The 15,180-nt window shown below is 40.8% G+C and overlaps 2 protein-coding genes across 5 annotated transcripts in view; one reads left to right on the plus strand and one right to left on the minus strand.

Moving 5' to 3' along the window:
- TIGD4 (tigger transposable element derived 4) overlaps positions 1 to 2,006 on the minus strand; it is an 11,353-nt gene extending 9,347 nt beyond the window's left edge. Inside the window, exon 1 of the mRNA XM_008060169.1 lies at positions 1,774 to 2,006. The gene's annotated coding sequence lies outside the window, so the exon portion shown is untranslated. The remainder of the gene's footprint in view (positions 1 to 1,773) is intronic.
- Positions 2,007 to 2,158: 152 nt separating this feature from the next.
- Positions 2,159 to 15,180, plus strand: part of ARFIP1 (ADP ribosylation factor interacting protein 1) — a 115,604-nt gene continuing 102,582 nt past the window's right edge. For 2 of the 4 annotated variants that reach the window (XM_008060171.2, XM_008060172.2), the window contains exon 1: positions 2,159 to 2,522. The gene's annotated coding sequence lies outside the window, so the exon portion shown is untranslated. The remainder of the gene's footprint in view (positions 2,523 to 15,180) is intronic. The other 2 variants (XM_008060170.1, XM_008060173.1) reach the window with 1 other exon arrangement.

A 15,180-nucleotide genomic window follows, 5' to 3' on the forward strand; every position in this document is an offset into this window, starting at 1 on the left:
GAAGGGAGAGGGAGAGAGGGGGGTGAAGGAGGGGAGACAGGGAGAGGGAGGGGAGAGAGGGAGAGAGGGAGAGCAAACGCAAGCCAGTAAAGTCTCCATCTAAGCAGGGCAAGGTTTAAAATAAGGTCTTTCAGCTGGCAAGAACACTGGCTGCTGCTTCCTTTATCCCAAACAAAGTATAGAATTTCACTATTTTCCATCACTAGCTGAAGTAGCTTCCAGTGTTTTCTCAGAGTCAGCCTGCATTCTAATTTCCCTTGGGGTAGCAGAATCATGGAAAGATTAATCTTGTGTATAGCCTTGCACAGCGTAATGTGATGGATGAGGATTAACCACGCACAGTAACAGAATTACACTGAAGAGTACTTAAAACAATTAATAGCATCTTCACCAAGCAGAAGTTAGCATCAGTTCCTAGTGGTTCTCAGTACATCAGAATCTCTATCAAAATCATCAGCAGCTGCCAAGGAAACTACTTAGCTAAGGGCAAACTAAAGCAGATGTTCACCTTTCTGATATATGAAACACCTCTGAGTCTAAAAGACTAACTATAGTGAAGCTGGGCATCCCCAAACACAAGAGCCAGCTAGAAGGAATCCACAAGGCAAGAGTAAGCTGAAACAGTTAAGTGCTTGCTGTCCGTATCATTCAAGCATCAATGTGCATCACCGTGTACTACTTATAAGTCACCTTTCTGAGACTCTAGTAATAACACTTGTTCTTAGCTACAAGTTCTGTATTCTGTTCCTACACAATAAGCGAAGTAATTATTCCAAATTGAGATTCTTTTCTTATAACTAAAAGACTAATGGGCTCCAAACCAACAGGGTGCTTTGAACAGAAAACCCCGTTCAATAAGCTATAGAACTGAAGGTGCAGCTTGAGTGGGTCGACATATGTATTTGTTCTTTTCTTTTGCTAAAGACAGAGCCACTTAAGATAAAAAGACCCTTAAGATAAAAGGGCATACGTTTATGTTTTGGGATTTCAGTACTGCTTTTGTAAGAGGTAGTATTCTGAAGATTTCTGCTAGCATTGTCATTTACGTTTGACATATTTGTGGTGGTGTCGGTATTTACGACCCACAGATGTGGGGAAGATATAACGGTCAAGGGTATTTCACTGCACTGAAACTCCCTGGGAATTTGTAGAGTTCTGTCTTTGGGCACTTAGCCATCAAAAATATCTTGTAAAAGCAGGTTAGAAGTAGGGTCTAAAGACGGGTTACCCTTCGTATTTGTACAAGCGAAACTGGAGTAAACAGGAGGCACACCCGAGGCTGTCAAAGGAAAAGCGATCCAGCAATGTGAAGAGCCACGTGTGGACGGACCCAGCGTGTGTACTGTGGGCGTGAGCGTGGGGCATGCCGAGCAACCCCACGGGGCCGGTTTCCCTCCATTCGGGGCTGGGGATGCGCAGAGGACACGTGCAGGTGCAGGGTGGGCCTCCACGGAGGTGACCTCGAGGGAAGGAACGACTCGGCGGTTTCTGGGAACAGGACAGTGATGTATTCAAGAAGTAATGGGGCGAGCACAGAAAGCAGAGCTGGGGCAGCAGGAAAAAGAAAAGAGCCGGAGAGAAAAATATCAGGGATCCACCGTCAAGACCCAGCAAGTAACAAGAGCCTTGGAACGCCGGGCGCGGGGCCGCGTCGTTCTCCGGGGAGGGGCTTCTCCGAGCACCGGGAGAGCGCGGGTGGCGCCCGCGTCCCGCCGGCTCCCCGGTCCCCGCATTCTCTCCCCCACCCACCCACCTGGCGGCGGCTGGAATAACCTTCGCGCGCTCGGGCGGCTGAGGAAGCGGCTTGGGCTCTTCGGTGGCAGCGTGGCGGTGGACTCCGTGCACCTCCACGCTCCCAGCTCCGGCTCCCAGCTCCGGCTCAGGGCTAACGCGTGAGGCTGGGGTGAGTGAGTGAAAAAGAAGGGATGCGGAGAGCTTCTGGAGACCTCCCGCCCCTCCAGACCATGGCGGCGCGCCCTTCCGCAAGCTTCCAGCTCCGGCCGGTGCTCGCGACCCGCGATCACGCCCTCTACTCTCCCGCCGCAGCCTGAAAATTACCCGGGCAACAACACCGTCGGAGTCCCGGATGTGGTTGCCAGGGCAGCCGCGGGAGGGGCGGGACCCGCTTCTGGAAAGGGGCGGGGGGAACCTCGAAGGAGGTGCGCTGGCACCATAGAGACGTGGCTGGGCCAGGCCAGATTGAGGGAGAGAGAGGCCGTCCAGGGCTCAGGACAACGCTACTTCCGGCCTCCTCACTTCCGGCTTCGCTGCTCTTGGTGCTGGTTCTGGAGGCCGGCTTGAGAGGTCGCGGGTCCCACCGTCCTCGGCGGTTGGTCAGTGTGAGCCTGTGACAGCTGCTGTCGCTCTCCGCCCCCGAGGATCCGAGGTGCGTGGGGGGAAGGGAAGAAGGAAAAGGTCCGGGTCGCGTTTCCGCTCACTTCTTGCCAGGGTTGAGGCGATTGCCGAGAGTAGCGGGCAGGAATAATCCTCTACTTGAGAACTACCGAGTTCCCCGCGGACAGGTGAGGGCGGAGCTGGCCCGCGGGGAAGAGGCGGGGGAAAGATGGTTTGAGGAGGTTGGCGGGGCGGACTCTCTGGCTCCGGGTTCGCCGTTCAGACTTTCCCGGGGCGCTTCTCTCCTGAGTCTGTGCCATGGCTTCCCAAGTATTCCGCTTTGGCTTCCGCCCCTTCGTTCCTCCTGTCCCTCTGAGTGTGTCCCGAAACCGTGGGGGGGGGGGGGGGGGGTGGGACTGATCCTTCCAGGGCGGTACCCGCTCGGCTTTGCAGACGTCGGGTGGGAAAAGGGCGTGCAGGACCCAGAATCCAGCTCTTCCTTGCCAGCGTGTCGGAGTGGGCCACCCCGGCTTGGGTGTCCAGCCCTTGTTTCTCTCCTCCTCTCCCTGCATCCCCCACTTCCTCCCTCCCGCGGAGAGGGGAAGGGGATGATGATAGTCCCTCCGAGAGGTTCATCTGGCAGGGGTGCAGGGAGGAGCCTTGCGGTGAACTGTCTATCCCTAGCCTGACTGTGCTTCCGAGGACGTCCAAGGAGTGCTGGAGTTTTGGCAAGGGACTTGTACTGTCGTCTTCTGGCCCGTTCCTCTTCGCCAAGTTACTACTGTTGACGTGTCTAGGAAAAGGAAAGCCGTTCTCCCCCCTTTCAGTTTTTAGACACTAGACGTTTGCCCCTTTTACTTTGTTTTATTATGACTTGCTCTGTTTTGGTCTTATCTTCCTCTTGAATCCTTTGATCTCAAAAAACTTGTACTTTACACTTCCTTCGGATCCTTCAGCCACTCGGGATTTCTGTCCCCCGCCTCCCTCCCACTCCTGCTTCCTTCCCTTTTAAGGTATATAATTTACCTTACTCGATTCTTATTTGGTTTAAAAAAAATGGATTTGCAGGATTTTTCATAACTCGTGCTTTCGAACTTTCACCTGCAAGGGTGTGTTCCTGTTGGCCATTTAGTTACCTTTATTGGCATAGAACTGTGCCCAGAAATGGTTAGATTAAACCAACCCTCTGTTAAGGCCGCGGGAAATGGACATTTCATTACTGTTCTCTCAGAGGTACTACAGGCGACTATATTTGACTACTGTTTTAATTTTACTTTTCTTCAGTTTGTCCTGTTTTGTTTTTTTTCATTGCTCAACGTGACCAGTGCCCTCTTCCAACCACAAAAGCTAACAACGCTCATTATCTGAGAAAATAGAAAATATTTTAAATCTTATTTTCTGAATTAAATCCTTGCCTGTTACTTAGAGTCCTATTCAAATAGACCAATTAGTTTTTCTTGCACTATGCTTTGCTTAATCCTGGATCATGACTTGGAGTCCATGATCTAAGGGTCAGCAACTTTTAGGGGTCTTTCTCATCCCCACTCCTGAAATTATATGCAAAGTTTTGTCTGAGTGCATTTTTTCCCCTTGGGGAAATACCTAGTCTTTTCATCAAATTCTCAAGGAAGATGTACAACCTCCAGATAGATTAAAACCATTGCTTAGACAGTGTCTTGTTGAAGTTAGTGAAAACAGTTTTTTTGTGGAGCTGTTATTTTTCCAAACTGTAAATCACATGTTTCGGGACCAAGGAAAGTAAAATGCAGGGATTCTAACTTGATCTTGAAATCTCTTACTACTTCAGAACTATAGTGTTTCTGCATTCCTTCCTAGACTTGGAGAAGGAAATGAGGCTGCCTGCTTTAGTTCCTGATTTGTGGTTTTTGAGGTTTCTTTTTAGGGATGGCTGTCTGTGGCCAGTGCTCCAGAGATCCAATGGATTTATAAACCGATGTGTTTATTGTTGTCTAATACATATTAAATATCACCAACTTGCTTGGTATAGTTTAGAGTAAAAATTTTACATTCTAGTTGTACTTTGCTTTCATTTTATTATTTTTCACTTGAAGCTATGGCTCTGCTACAATGGGCACAAGATGTTCCAGTGATGCGGTCCTTAAGCCTTTGGTATGTGATTGCTTATCTTGACATCCCCTCTCCCTGGATTCTATATTAGGTATTTGAATAATTGTTTCTCGCTTGTGAATAAGTTAGTATTCTTCCAAGCTTTATGTGAGTTTTAGACTACACATTTGAACTTACTCATTTGGTTGTCAATTGTTTGTTGATTGAGGGTTGAAGTTCTAAAGATTTGATGCTTTTTTCATAAAATGTTAACTTAAAGATACCTTATACCTCATCATAGTCTATCTAGAGTAACTAGTTTCTTCTGTTCACAATATGAAGTGATTTTTCCTCTGTCTAGCATCCTTACTTGGGGAAGTAGTCACCATAACTTAGTAAAGAATAGGTTATGCTAAATTAGTTTACAAATTCAGGAGATAGATTATATCTAACACCATAACAACAATTACATTTATTTGCTCACTATGTGGTAGGCATTATGCTAATACTTTACATTATTATCTAATCTAATCCTTCCAGCAACCTTATACAGTGGCTAAAATGTTTTTTTTTTTTTTTTTTTTTTTTTTTGAGTCAGAGTCTCACTCTGTCACCCAGGCTGGAGTACGTGGCACACTTATGGCCACCCCAGCCTCAACCTGCTGGGCTCAGGCAATCCTTATGACTCAACCTTCCAAGTAGCTGGAGCAACAGGTATGTGCCACCATGCCCAGCTAATTTTTTTTTTTTAAATTTCTTGTAGAGACCAGGTCTTGCCAGGTTGCCCACAAGGATCTTGAACCCCTGGGCTCTGACAATCCTCTCACCTCTGCCTCCCAAAGTTCTGGGATTACAGGCATGAGCCACTGTGCCTGGCTAAATCTTCATTTTTATAGATGAAAAAAGTGAAGCTAAATGACTAACTGAAGCTAAAGTAATCTGTTCAGAATTCCACTGGTGAAGCCAGGATTTGCAACTAGGTTGTCTCTAGACTACTATTATAGACAACTTCTACTATATTTCTGTTACATCTTTTTTGGAATGAATTGGACATATCTCACCTGATTTTCTACCAGACGTTTTCTTTATTAATCTTCAGTGGATAAACACCTGGCTGAATATCATACTGAAAAGTATGACAAAAGGAAGTGAATTTGGAGGAGGCCTAAGGAAGGGTAGTTGATAGGATTTTCTCCTGGGGATGGATACAATTCTGTGGGAGCAGAATGTGTGTGTATTATGCCACATGACATGTGGAAAATGTGAAAATAAAGGTTAAAAGTAATAAACTTGGCATTGTAAGAGCTGGAATTATAAATAAACTTTAGAATGGTAAGTTTGGGATGGAGGAAGAAATACATTCAGAATGGAAAAAGGAGTAAATTCAACAGGAAACCCAAAGGTATTGCAGTTATGGATGAAAAACTAACGATATTTGTACAGCCTGGAAAATGAGTTATTCCACATAACCATGGAAGTTGATGACTTAGAGAGCATGACAGTCTCAAAGTCAGATATGTAGCAGAATTACTTCTGAGATATGTGAAAAAGTGGGGTCTGAAGGTTCTGAAGTACTTTTGTTATCCTTGGTCTCCACTAGCTTCAGGCAGTCTTGGAAGCCACAGAATAGCTCTTGCAGATTATCAGCTGTTCTTTATGAGACACAAGCATATATTTTCCTTTTCTCTTTCTTTTATTCTTTTTCCCTTCTTCCCCTCAGCTCTCTTTCCATTTTTCTCCATTTCTTCCAAGCTTTTGTCTTCAGATGTGCTTAGGCAGGTGTTGCTACCCCTGTTAGCAGTGGTTCCTGAAAGAGGAATATAAGGTCTCTTTATGAAGTACATTTTTTTGTTTTCTTAACAGACATGCTTGTTTATGTGAATACTATTCAAAGTAGACAATGTGCTTTGGAATCCACTTCTTGTACTATTGTCAATTCAGAATGAGACACACAAAAGAGAAAAGTTCTTGCCTGACTGTGTCACTTCACCTTAGTCACCAGAATCTGAATACCTTTGGGTATTTGGCGACATCAGGTACTTTCTCCAAACATAAAAATCTGCCACCTAAAAGAATTTTTAGGTTATTTTGGGCTCTGAAGGTGGTTGCAAAACTGGCATTTGCTCAAATCTTTTGTGAAAATATCGCAGTATCTTTGCCATGTTCTCACCTAAGATGAAAGTTTTAAATTTTATTTTACTTTTGTATATCTGTGGTAGCAGCTCCTTGATGTTTGGACTTGATCCTCTGGTCCTTTGGGGAGCAGTGACAACCTGCTTTTGGAGCAGGATGGTGAGAGCACCAGAGTTGGTGGTGAGTCCTGAATCATCCAAAGGAGGGAGTCAGTTGGCCAACTCCAGTTTCTGCTTGCTTGAGATAGTGTTCTAGAGCAAGGTTTCCAAACTTTTCTTTGTCAGAGCACACAGAAAAAATGATGACAATTGTGTGACAGACTATAGAGCCAGGCCCTCCCTGGTTCCCTGAAAGCTGTGGGGCCTGAGGGGTGGGTTGGTGTTGCAGCACACCAATAATCCATTCTTGGCACTATGATTGGAAAGCTTTCCCTAGAGAAAAGGAATATGTTACTTGTTGTTTAATACCTTCTGTTTGTGTAGCATGTACTAATTTATAAAGCACTTTCACATACATTCTCCTTTTATTTTTATTCTAGCCATGTCAAATAGGTAGAGCAGATAACATTACCATGCTCAAAGAAATTGAGATTTTGGTAAAGTGCTTTGTATAAGGTCACACACCTAGAAAGGGATGGATCCGGAGTTCAGACCCCCAGTGGAAAGAGTTTCTGGAGTTAAGGCAGTGCCCTGTAATCTCTAAGATGGCCAGGAGTGCCCCGGCATCTGGGGCAAGTGCTAGGCACACAGGTAACTTGGAATAGTTACCATTATTGGCCACTACTCTGACTAGGCATTAAGCTTTATGGATACTCTCTGTGTATCAGATTAGGTAGTCTTGATTTGTTTTGTTTTGTTTTTTAATTAACAAATGGAGAAACAGGTATGGAAACCAGCAGAAGTTATTAGTCCAAAGTTTTCCAAGTATAAAAGGAGAACAACAGTACTCGTAACCAAAGTTGCTTGGCTCCAAAGCTTGTACTCTTTTTATTGTAGTGACTAAATACGTTTATGAAACTGATTGGGTTTCAGGTTAAAGTGTGTGACATTGGTGGTGGAAGTTAGTGTGGGTGCTGGTACAGGAGATAGGCAAGTGGACGATTTAATGTTTATCCTTGGCGTTTTGAGATAGAGTTCTAGAGATGATGGCTGTCTAATAAAATTGCCAAAGTGTTTGGGTATAGATGGGGCAGAAAAGAAAGTAACCTGGGTCACTGGTGCTATAGGTGCTTCTAAAAAAGGGTTAAAAATGTAGATCTTCTTCATATATGGTTAAATATTAATTACAGATTATTTCCTTAAGATAAGTTTTCAGGTTTTTATTTTCCTCTCTCTGTATTTCCTTTTCTATACTGCATAGTGATTCTAAAGTTAAAAAATATTTTTAATTATTAAAGTACTATATATTCTTGAAATAAAGCCTTAAATAATATAATAATAAGATAGAACGGAAGTTTCTTTTACTTCTCTAATTCTTCCATTCCCCTCCTCCCGCAGTGAACTTGAAAAGTAGGTGTTGGCATCAGATGAAATATATGAGGAAGCTCTAAACCTTCTGTTACTGTAGCCACTAACCCCATGTAGCTATTTACCTTAGTTAACATAAGATACAATACAGATTCAGTTTCTCAATCATACCAGCCACATTTCAGTGCTCAGTATCACGTGTGGCTAGTGACTACTTTATTGGACAGTGCAGATTTTGAACATTTATAACAACATTGACCAGCCCTGCTAAGACTTTAAAATGCTGTATGATTGATGACATAATTCCTGTATTTTTGAACAAGATTTTTAAAACCTCTCTGTTAGCCATGATGTCTAACAGTTTTTGTTTTAGCTGGTGAAATATTGTTATGTTCTCTCTTAGCTTTTTTGTTTTAACTAAATCCAGATGGCCAAAGTCTAAGTCTAATGTTTTTCTTGGATATTTGAGGATTATAGTTAGCTGCTTTTCTAGGATAAAGATGTCAGCTTCATTAAGGACATGAGTGTTTTCTTTCTGCTTTGAGCTCTAGATCTGTGTATCTTGCTGTCTTGTTGACTTCCATCTTAAATATTTTATAGGTATTTCAAATCTAGTATGTCTAAAGCAAAACTGATTTCCCTTGTCTTCCCCCAAAAGACCCCCACAATGTTGGTTCTTTCTTTGTTTCTTTTTTAAGTGAATGACACAATTATCTTTTCATTGTGAAGTCCAGAAAACTCCCTCTCCAATACATCCAATGTGTCTACAAGCTTTATTAATCTTTCTTTCTAAATGTCTATTGAGTTTTTCTATTTTTTCATATTTCTACTACTAACACTTTAGTTTATTACATCATCTTGCCTGAAATTTCTACAGCATCCTTTATTCTTGACTACCCACTTGTGTTTTGTCCCCTCTCTAATCCATTATCCATCCTGAAGCTCAGTGATTTATTTTGAAACACACATCTGATTGTCACTTTCCTCCCTCCTCCCCCAATCCTTTTATGGCTTCCCATTGCTTCCAGGATAAAAATAAAACTCCTTAACAATGCATAACTCTCTAGCCTCATCTTCTGCCATGTTCTGCATAACTTTCCACTTAAAGCATGCTGGTCTTCTTTAGTTCTTTGTACCTGCCTCGCTCCCTGTCATTTGTGCAAAACTTTTACACATGCTTTTCTCTGTCTGTACTATTCTTTATTTGCTTTCATTTCATTTCACTTGTTAGCTTCTATTCACCTTTCACGCCTCAGCTAAGATTTTGCTTCCTTAGGGAATATGCAAACCTCCCTGATTAAAGTAATGACATCGTACATTTCTACAGTTGCAATGTTCATTTATTTGTGTGATTATAAGATTGTCTCTCTCCTCAGTGACCCATAAACTTCATAAAGAACATTTTATATTCTTTTTTGGCCCATTATTAAATCCCAGGGCCTTAGCTCAATCTCTGACACCTAAATATTGACTCATTGAATTTCCAAGTTAATGAAATTTTGTAATACCAGATTTTGATTATGAATTTTTATCAAAATAGTGGTTAAAATAGAGCAGTTTGAGCATTCCCAATCGAAAATTTGAAGGATATCTCATTATGTATATGCAAATATTCTAAAATCCAAAAAAATCTGAAATCTGAAACACTTCTGGTCCCAAGCAATTCAGGTAAGGGATACTCAACTTATAGTTAAATTGTCAGATTTTTTTTCAGTGCATGGAAAGAAGTTATTAATAGTTATATAAATATAGTATAATATTTTTAGGTTGTTTTATAATAAACTTTTATTGTGGGGCTGTCTTACATTTACAGAATCATTGCAGAGATAGTATAGAACTTCCTATATATCCCATACCCAGTTTCTCATATTATTAACAATTATATTAGTATGGTGTATTGGTTCACAATTAATGAAATAATATTCACACTTTATTATTAACCAAAGTCCATAATTTATTCAGATTTTCTCAGTTTTCCCCTGATGTTCTTTTTCTATTCCAGGATTTCATCCAGGATACCATATTACATTTAGTGGTCATGGGTCCTCTTGATTTTGACAGATTTTCAGGTTTCCTTCTTGTGGTGGTGGGTTTTTGTTGTTGTTGTAGTTGCTGTTTTGGGTTTTATTTTTGTTTGTTTGTGTTTTTTTTGAGTCAGGGTCTCACTCTGTTGCAGACTAGAGCACAGTGGCAGCACAATTGTGATCACTCTTCAGTGTAGCCTCAAATTCCTGGGCTCAAGAGATCCTCCCACCTCAGCTTCCTGAGTAGCTGGAACTATAGCATATGCCACCATGCCTGGCTAGTTTTTGTATTTTTTTGAAGAGGCAAGATCTTGCTATTTTGCTGAGGCTGGTCTTGAACTCCTGGGCTCAAGCAGTCCTCCTGCCTCAGCCTCTCAAGTGCTGGGATTACAGGTGTGAGCCATTGTGCCTGGCCAGATTTTCTTGTTTTTGATGACAAGTAGGTAGTTTTGGAGGTAACTGGTCAGGCATTTTGTAGACTGTTCCTCAACTGGAACTTGTCTGATATGTTTCTCATGATTAGACTGGGTAATGTGTATTTGGGATGAAGACTACAGAGGTAAAGTACCATTCCCATCAGATCATATCAGGAGTACATACTGTAAATATGACTTAGCACTGTTGATACTCACCTTGATCACCTGACTTGAGGGAGTGTTTGTCAGGTTTGTCCACTGTATAAAGTTACCTTTCCCCTCCTTTTGCATATTGTACTTTTTAGAAGAAAGTCTCTGTGTGAAGAGAACAATTAGAGATTGGGGAATTATGCTCCATTTCTTTAAGGGTTGTATATCTACATACATTTTCTAGAAATCTTCTGTAAGGAATATTTCCCTTCCCTCCCCTGCCCTGCCCTGCCCGGATTTCACTCTATTGCCCAAGCTGGAGTGCAATGGCAGGTTCATGGCTTGTTCTAGCCTCTAACTCCTGGGCGCAGGCGATCCTCTTGCCTCAGCCTCCTGAGTCACAGAGATTACAGACATGTGATACCACATCCTGCTGATTTTTCTGTATTTTGTAGAGATGAGGTCTCTCTTTATTGCCCAGGCTGGTCTCTGACTCTTTCCAAAGTGCTGAGATTACAGATGTGAGCACCACACCCAGCTCTTCTCCCCTGTTTATTAATTTATTCATTCATTTATTTATATCAGTATTTACTTATGAATATTTCTTTTATACTTTGTGATATAAAATAAAATCTAGTAGTACTTTATTTTGTTGCTCAGATTGTTCCAATTTTGGCCATTGGGAACTCATTTCGTTGATTCCTATACTTCTTTGACATACTTCCATCACTGTGAGTTTTTTTACTTTCTGGAACTACAGGGTACTCCAGGCTCATCTTAGGTTACTTGCCCCAGGCCTAGAATCAGCCATTTTTCCACAGAGCACTGGTTCTTTTTATTGGAAAATAGTATTAGAAACCAACATCTGGGCAGAATGAGTATTCACTGCTGTTGGGGTATCATTACTTCTAGGCCCTCTCAGCAGACAGAGCAAGGAAATATACATGTGTATACTAACTCATGTATATACACATATCTATAAATATTTCTATATGTAACCATCTGTATCTATTATATTAATATGTTATATTCTTAGATTATTTACTTGAGCTTTTTTTATTGGAAAAAATTGCACATGAATATAGAGGGAGTTTGTTTAATATGGTTTTGGGTAACAGAATTAATATAACTCTCCAATTATAAACTGCTAAGGGAGTAAAGCAGATAATATCAAATAACAGATAACCTATTTGATCTTGGAATGAAATCACTTATAAACACTAAAAACAGATGATCACCTTTCTTGGTACTAGGTTGGCTTCACTGCTAATGTTCTGGAAACCATCTGGCCATCTATGAAGAATGATGGTACACTGAAGAACTTAGAATTTATTTACAGCTAGTTTTCTTTTCAGGGAGTAATTTCGTTTTGAGACTCTTATCATTTTACTTCTCATTATGTTCTCTGTAACACAGTCTGAATGGGGAAATTAATAAGACTTCTCCGAACAGTTAATTTGGCTTAGAGTTGGCTATGGTGGTGGGGATTGGCATAGCTGAATATCTGTTAGATTGACTTTTAAATTGTTTCTCATTACTATGTATAATTGAGAATTAACTATCTTTCAACTTTTGAATTCTCTAGACTGATGTGTTTACCTGAATGAGCAATCTGAATATAATTTATCAGTATCTGGGAGGACTTGTAGTTGTCTGACAAAATAGCTTTTACAGATACCAGATAGTTGTTGATATAAACATAGAAGCATTGGACAGTAAGGAAAAGGATTTTTTTTCTTCTGTTAGGGAAAGTATCTTCACAGAAAATAAAATTATCTTAAGTTGTTTTGACTAATACAGAAAGCTGGCGGGGTGCAGTAGCTTACAACTCACTTTGGAAGGTCAATGCGGGAGGATTGTTTGAGCCCAGAAGTTCAAGACTATCCTAGGCATCACAGCAGTGCTTCATCTGTACACACACATACACACACACACACACACGCACACACAAATTAGCCAGGTGTGGTGATGCATGCCTGTAGTCACAGCTATTGGGGAGGCTGAGGAGGAGAGATCACTTGAGCTCAGGAGGTCGAGGCTGCCGTGAGCTATGATCTTGCCACTGCACTCCAGCCTGGGTGACAGAGTAAGACCTCAACTCAAAAAATAAACAAATAAAATAGAAAGCTTCTATATTTTGGATATTTTAAACTCTAAACATGTAGTTACTTAATGTAGCCATTATGTATTTTAACTTAGCTTTTTTATTGTAAGCAAGTTCAGTTTAGCTTCAAAATTATTACTGAATTATGAAATTGAAACAAGTCTTTGCCAGGTTTCAGATTATGTCATCTTGGTATAAACTGTTTTCAGAATGTAAACCTATTTTCATTGTCATTTCTAAAAATCCAGTAGACTTCTTGATATTGTAAAGATGTTGCATACAGATATAGTTGTATAAATTCTGTAGTGTTTTATTTTGAGGTAAGACTTTTGTTGATAAAAGGTATTTTCCTATTCAGACCTCAGGACTATTTTGGGACCTACAAATAAATGTGATCCCCAACAGCTTCAATTCATGATATTCAAAAGGTTAAATATGACATGATATTACTTAGCAGAAAGAAGGTTTTATCTTTTAACTCCCAACAAATTCTATTTCTAATGTTTAAAAAGGATAGAGAAAAAATGTGGTAATATAAAAATGTGGGGAAATTGTGGCTTAAGAATTAAAAGTAACTTGCAAAATAAACATTTTTATGCTGGAAAAAACCCAAGGCTTACCATTCTCTTCCTGTTCGTTTGTGAATGAGAAAGGTGGGCATGTTCCAATAGATTCTGTTGGAAATGAAAGAAATAGAGCCACTTTCTTTAATCTTTAGCATGGTAACCAGTCTTTGCCGTATCAACAAAGTAACAAGAAGCAAGATCAGGTCAATGCAAGTGCAAGTGTTGCTGCTGTTTGCTCCTGTGTTTACCTCCTGTATTTGTTCTGTATTTACCACCTCAGCATTGACCTTGACTCACCATTCAGAATGCCTTGATTTCACTTATTATTATTTATAATACTTCTTGAACTTTTTTCCTAAAATACCTTTAGAAAGAACTCTTCAGACATTTCTTTGAAAACTCATTTTATCATAAAAATTCAGCAAATTTCTTTGAAGAATTATGTCTTCATTGTTTATTCAAGTGAGTTTTGCTTTCAGTTGCATTATATGATAATTTATTTTAATGAAAAAGAATGTAAATTCATATTTTAGTATAATGTGCCATGTTTATCCTGTTTACATTTGTTATGTTTATATCTGCCTTCCTGTGTCTTGGGCATACCATTTCAGACCTCCTGTTATATGAGTACCTTAATTTGAAAAATTCAAATTAAGATTTCTCTTCAAGAACAGTTGGCCCATAGATACTTTTGTATTAGACTTCTGAGTCTTTAAACTCGATGTGGTCATGGAGATTGTGAAGGCATTTTAGAGATCCTGGCAAAGCTGGGACCTTCTGCCTTCTCTTTCCTGGGTCCTAAAAAGACGCTAAATGCATGTGAGAGTTGTAGAATATAAAATTCTTCCTCATTAAAATCTGGGGAAAGGGTTTTGTTTTTGTTTTTAAGAGATGGGGGGGGTCTCTCTCTGTTTCCCAGGCTGTAATACAGTGTCTCAATCCTAGCTCACTGTAACCTCAAACTTCTGGGCTCAAGGGCCCTCCCACATCAGCCTCCTGCTGAGACTACAGGCACACGCCACCACACCTGGCTGGTTTTTTTTGTTTTTGTTTTTAATGTTTAACTTTAAAAAAATTTTCTGGCCGGGCTTGGTGGCTCAGCCTGTAATCCCAGCACTTTAGGAGGCCGAGGCAAGTGGATTGCCTGAGCCCATGGGTTCGAGAGCAGCCTGGGCAACTTGGTGAGACCTTGTCTCTACAATAAATAAAAAATTATCTGGTTGTGGTAGTACCCGCCTGTAGTTCTGGCTACTTGGAAGGCTGAGGTGGAAGGATCACTAGAGCCCAGTAAGTCGACGCTGGAGTGGCCGTGAGTGTGCAACTGCACTGTAGCCTGGGTGACAGAGTGAGACTCCAACTAAAAAAAATTTTTTTTTTCCTTAGAGATGGGGGTTTACCATGTTGCCCAGGCTGGTCTCCACCTCCTGGCCTCAAGCAATCCTCTCACCTCAGTCTCCCAAAGTGCTGGGATTATAGGCATGAACCATCTTGCCTGGCCACCAATGACATCTTTTAAAGATATCTGAATTCATGTAAAGATCAGAAAATGTGTATCTTAAACAGCACAAATTACAAGCCCTTAATTTTAAAATTCTTATCATACCCATGTATCTTAGTTGTCAAAGTTTTAAACAACAAATAAATGTTTAAAAAATAAATGTGAAATAGATCAGAGCACTGGAAAAGTATGAATAACACAGATTTAGTACCTAACTCTGTAATTCGCAGCAATGTGATTTTGTGTTTCCTTATCTGTCTTGGGTTATTTGGGCTTTTCTAGAGCTGGATGATGATGAGATTCAGTAGTCCCTTCTTATCCTTGGGGGGATTTGTTCCAAGACCCCCAGTGGATGCCAAAACTGTGGATAGTTCCAAACCATACAGACTGTGTTTTTTCCCATATGTGTGTGTATATATATA

This window comes from Carlito syrichta, unplaced genomic scaffold, assembly GCF_000164805.1.
Source record: "Carlito syrichta isolate Samal-C Ts95f unplaced genomic scaffold, Tarsius_syrichta-2.0.1 Scaffold304553, whole genome shotgun sequence".
Taxonomy (NCBI): domain Eukaryota; kingdom Metazoa; phylum Chordata; class Mammalia; order Primates; family Tarsiidae; genus Carlito; species Carlito syrichta.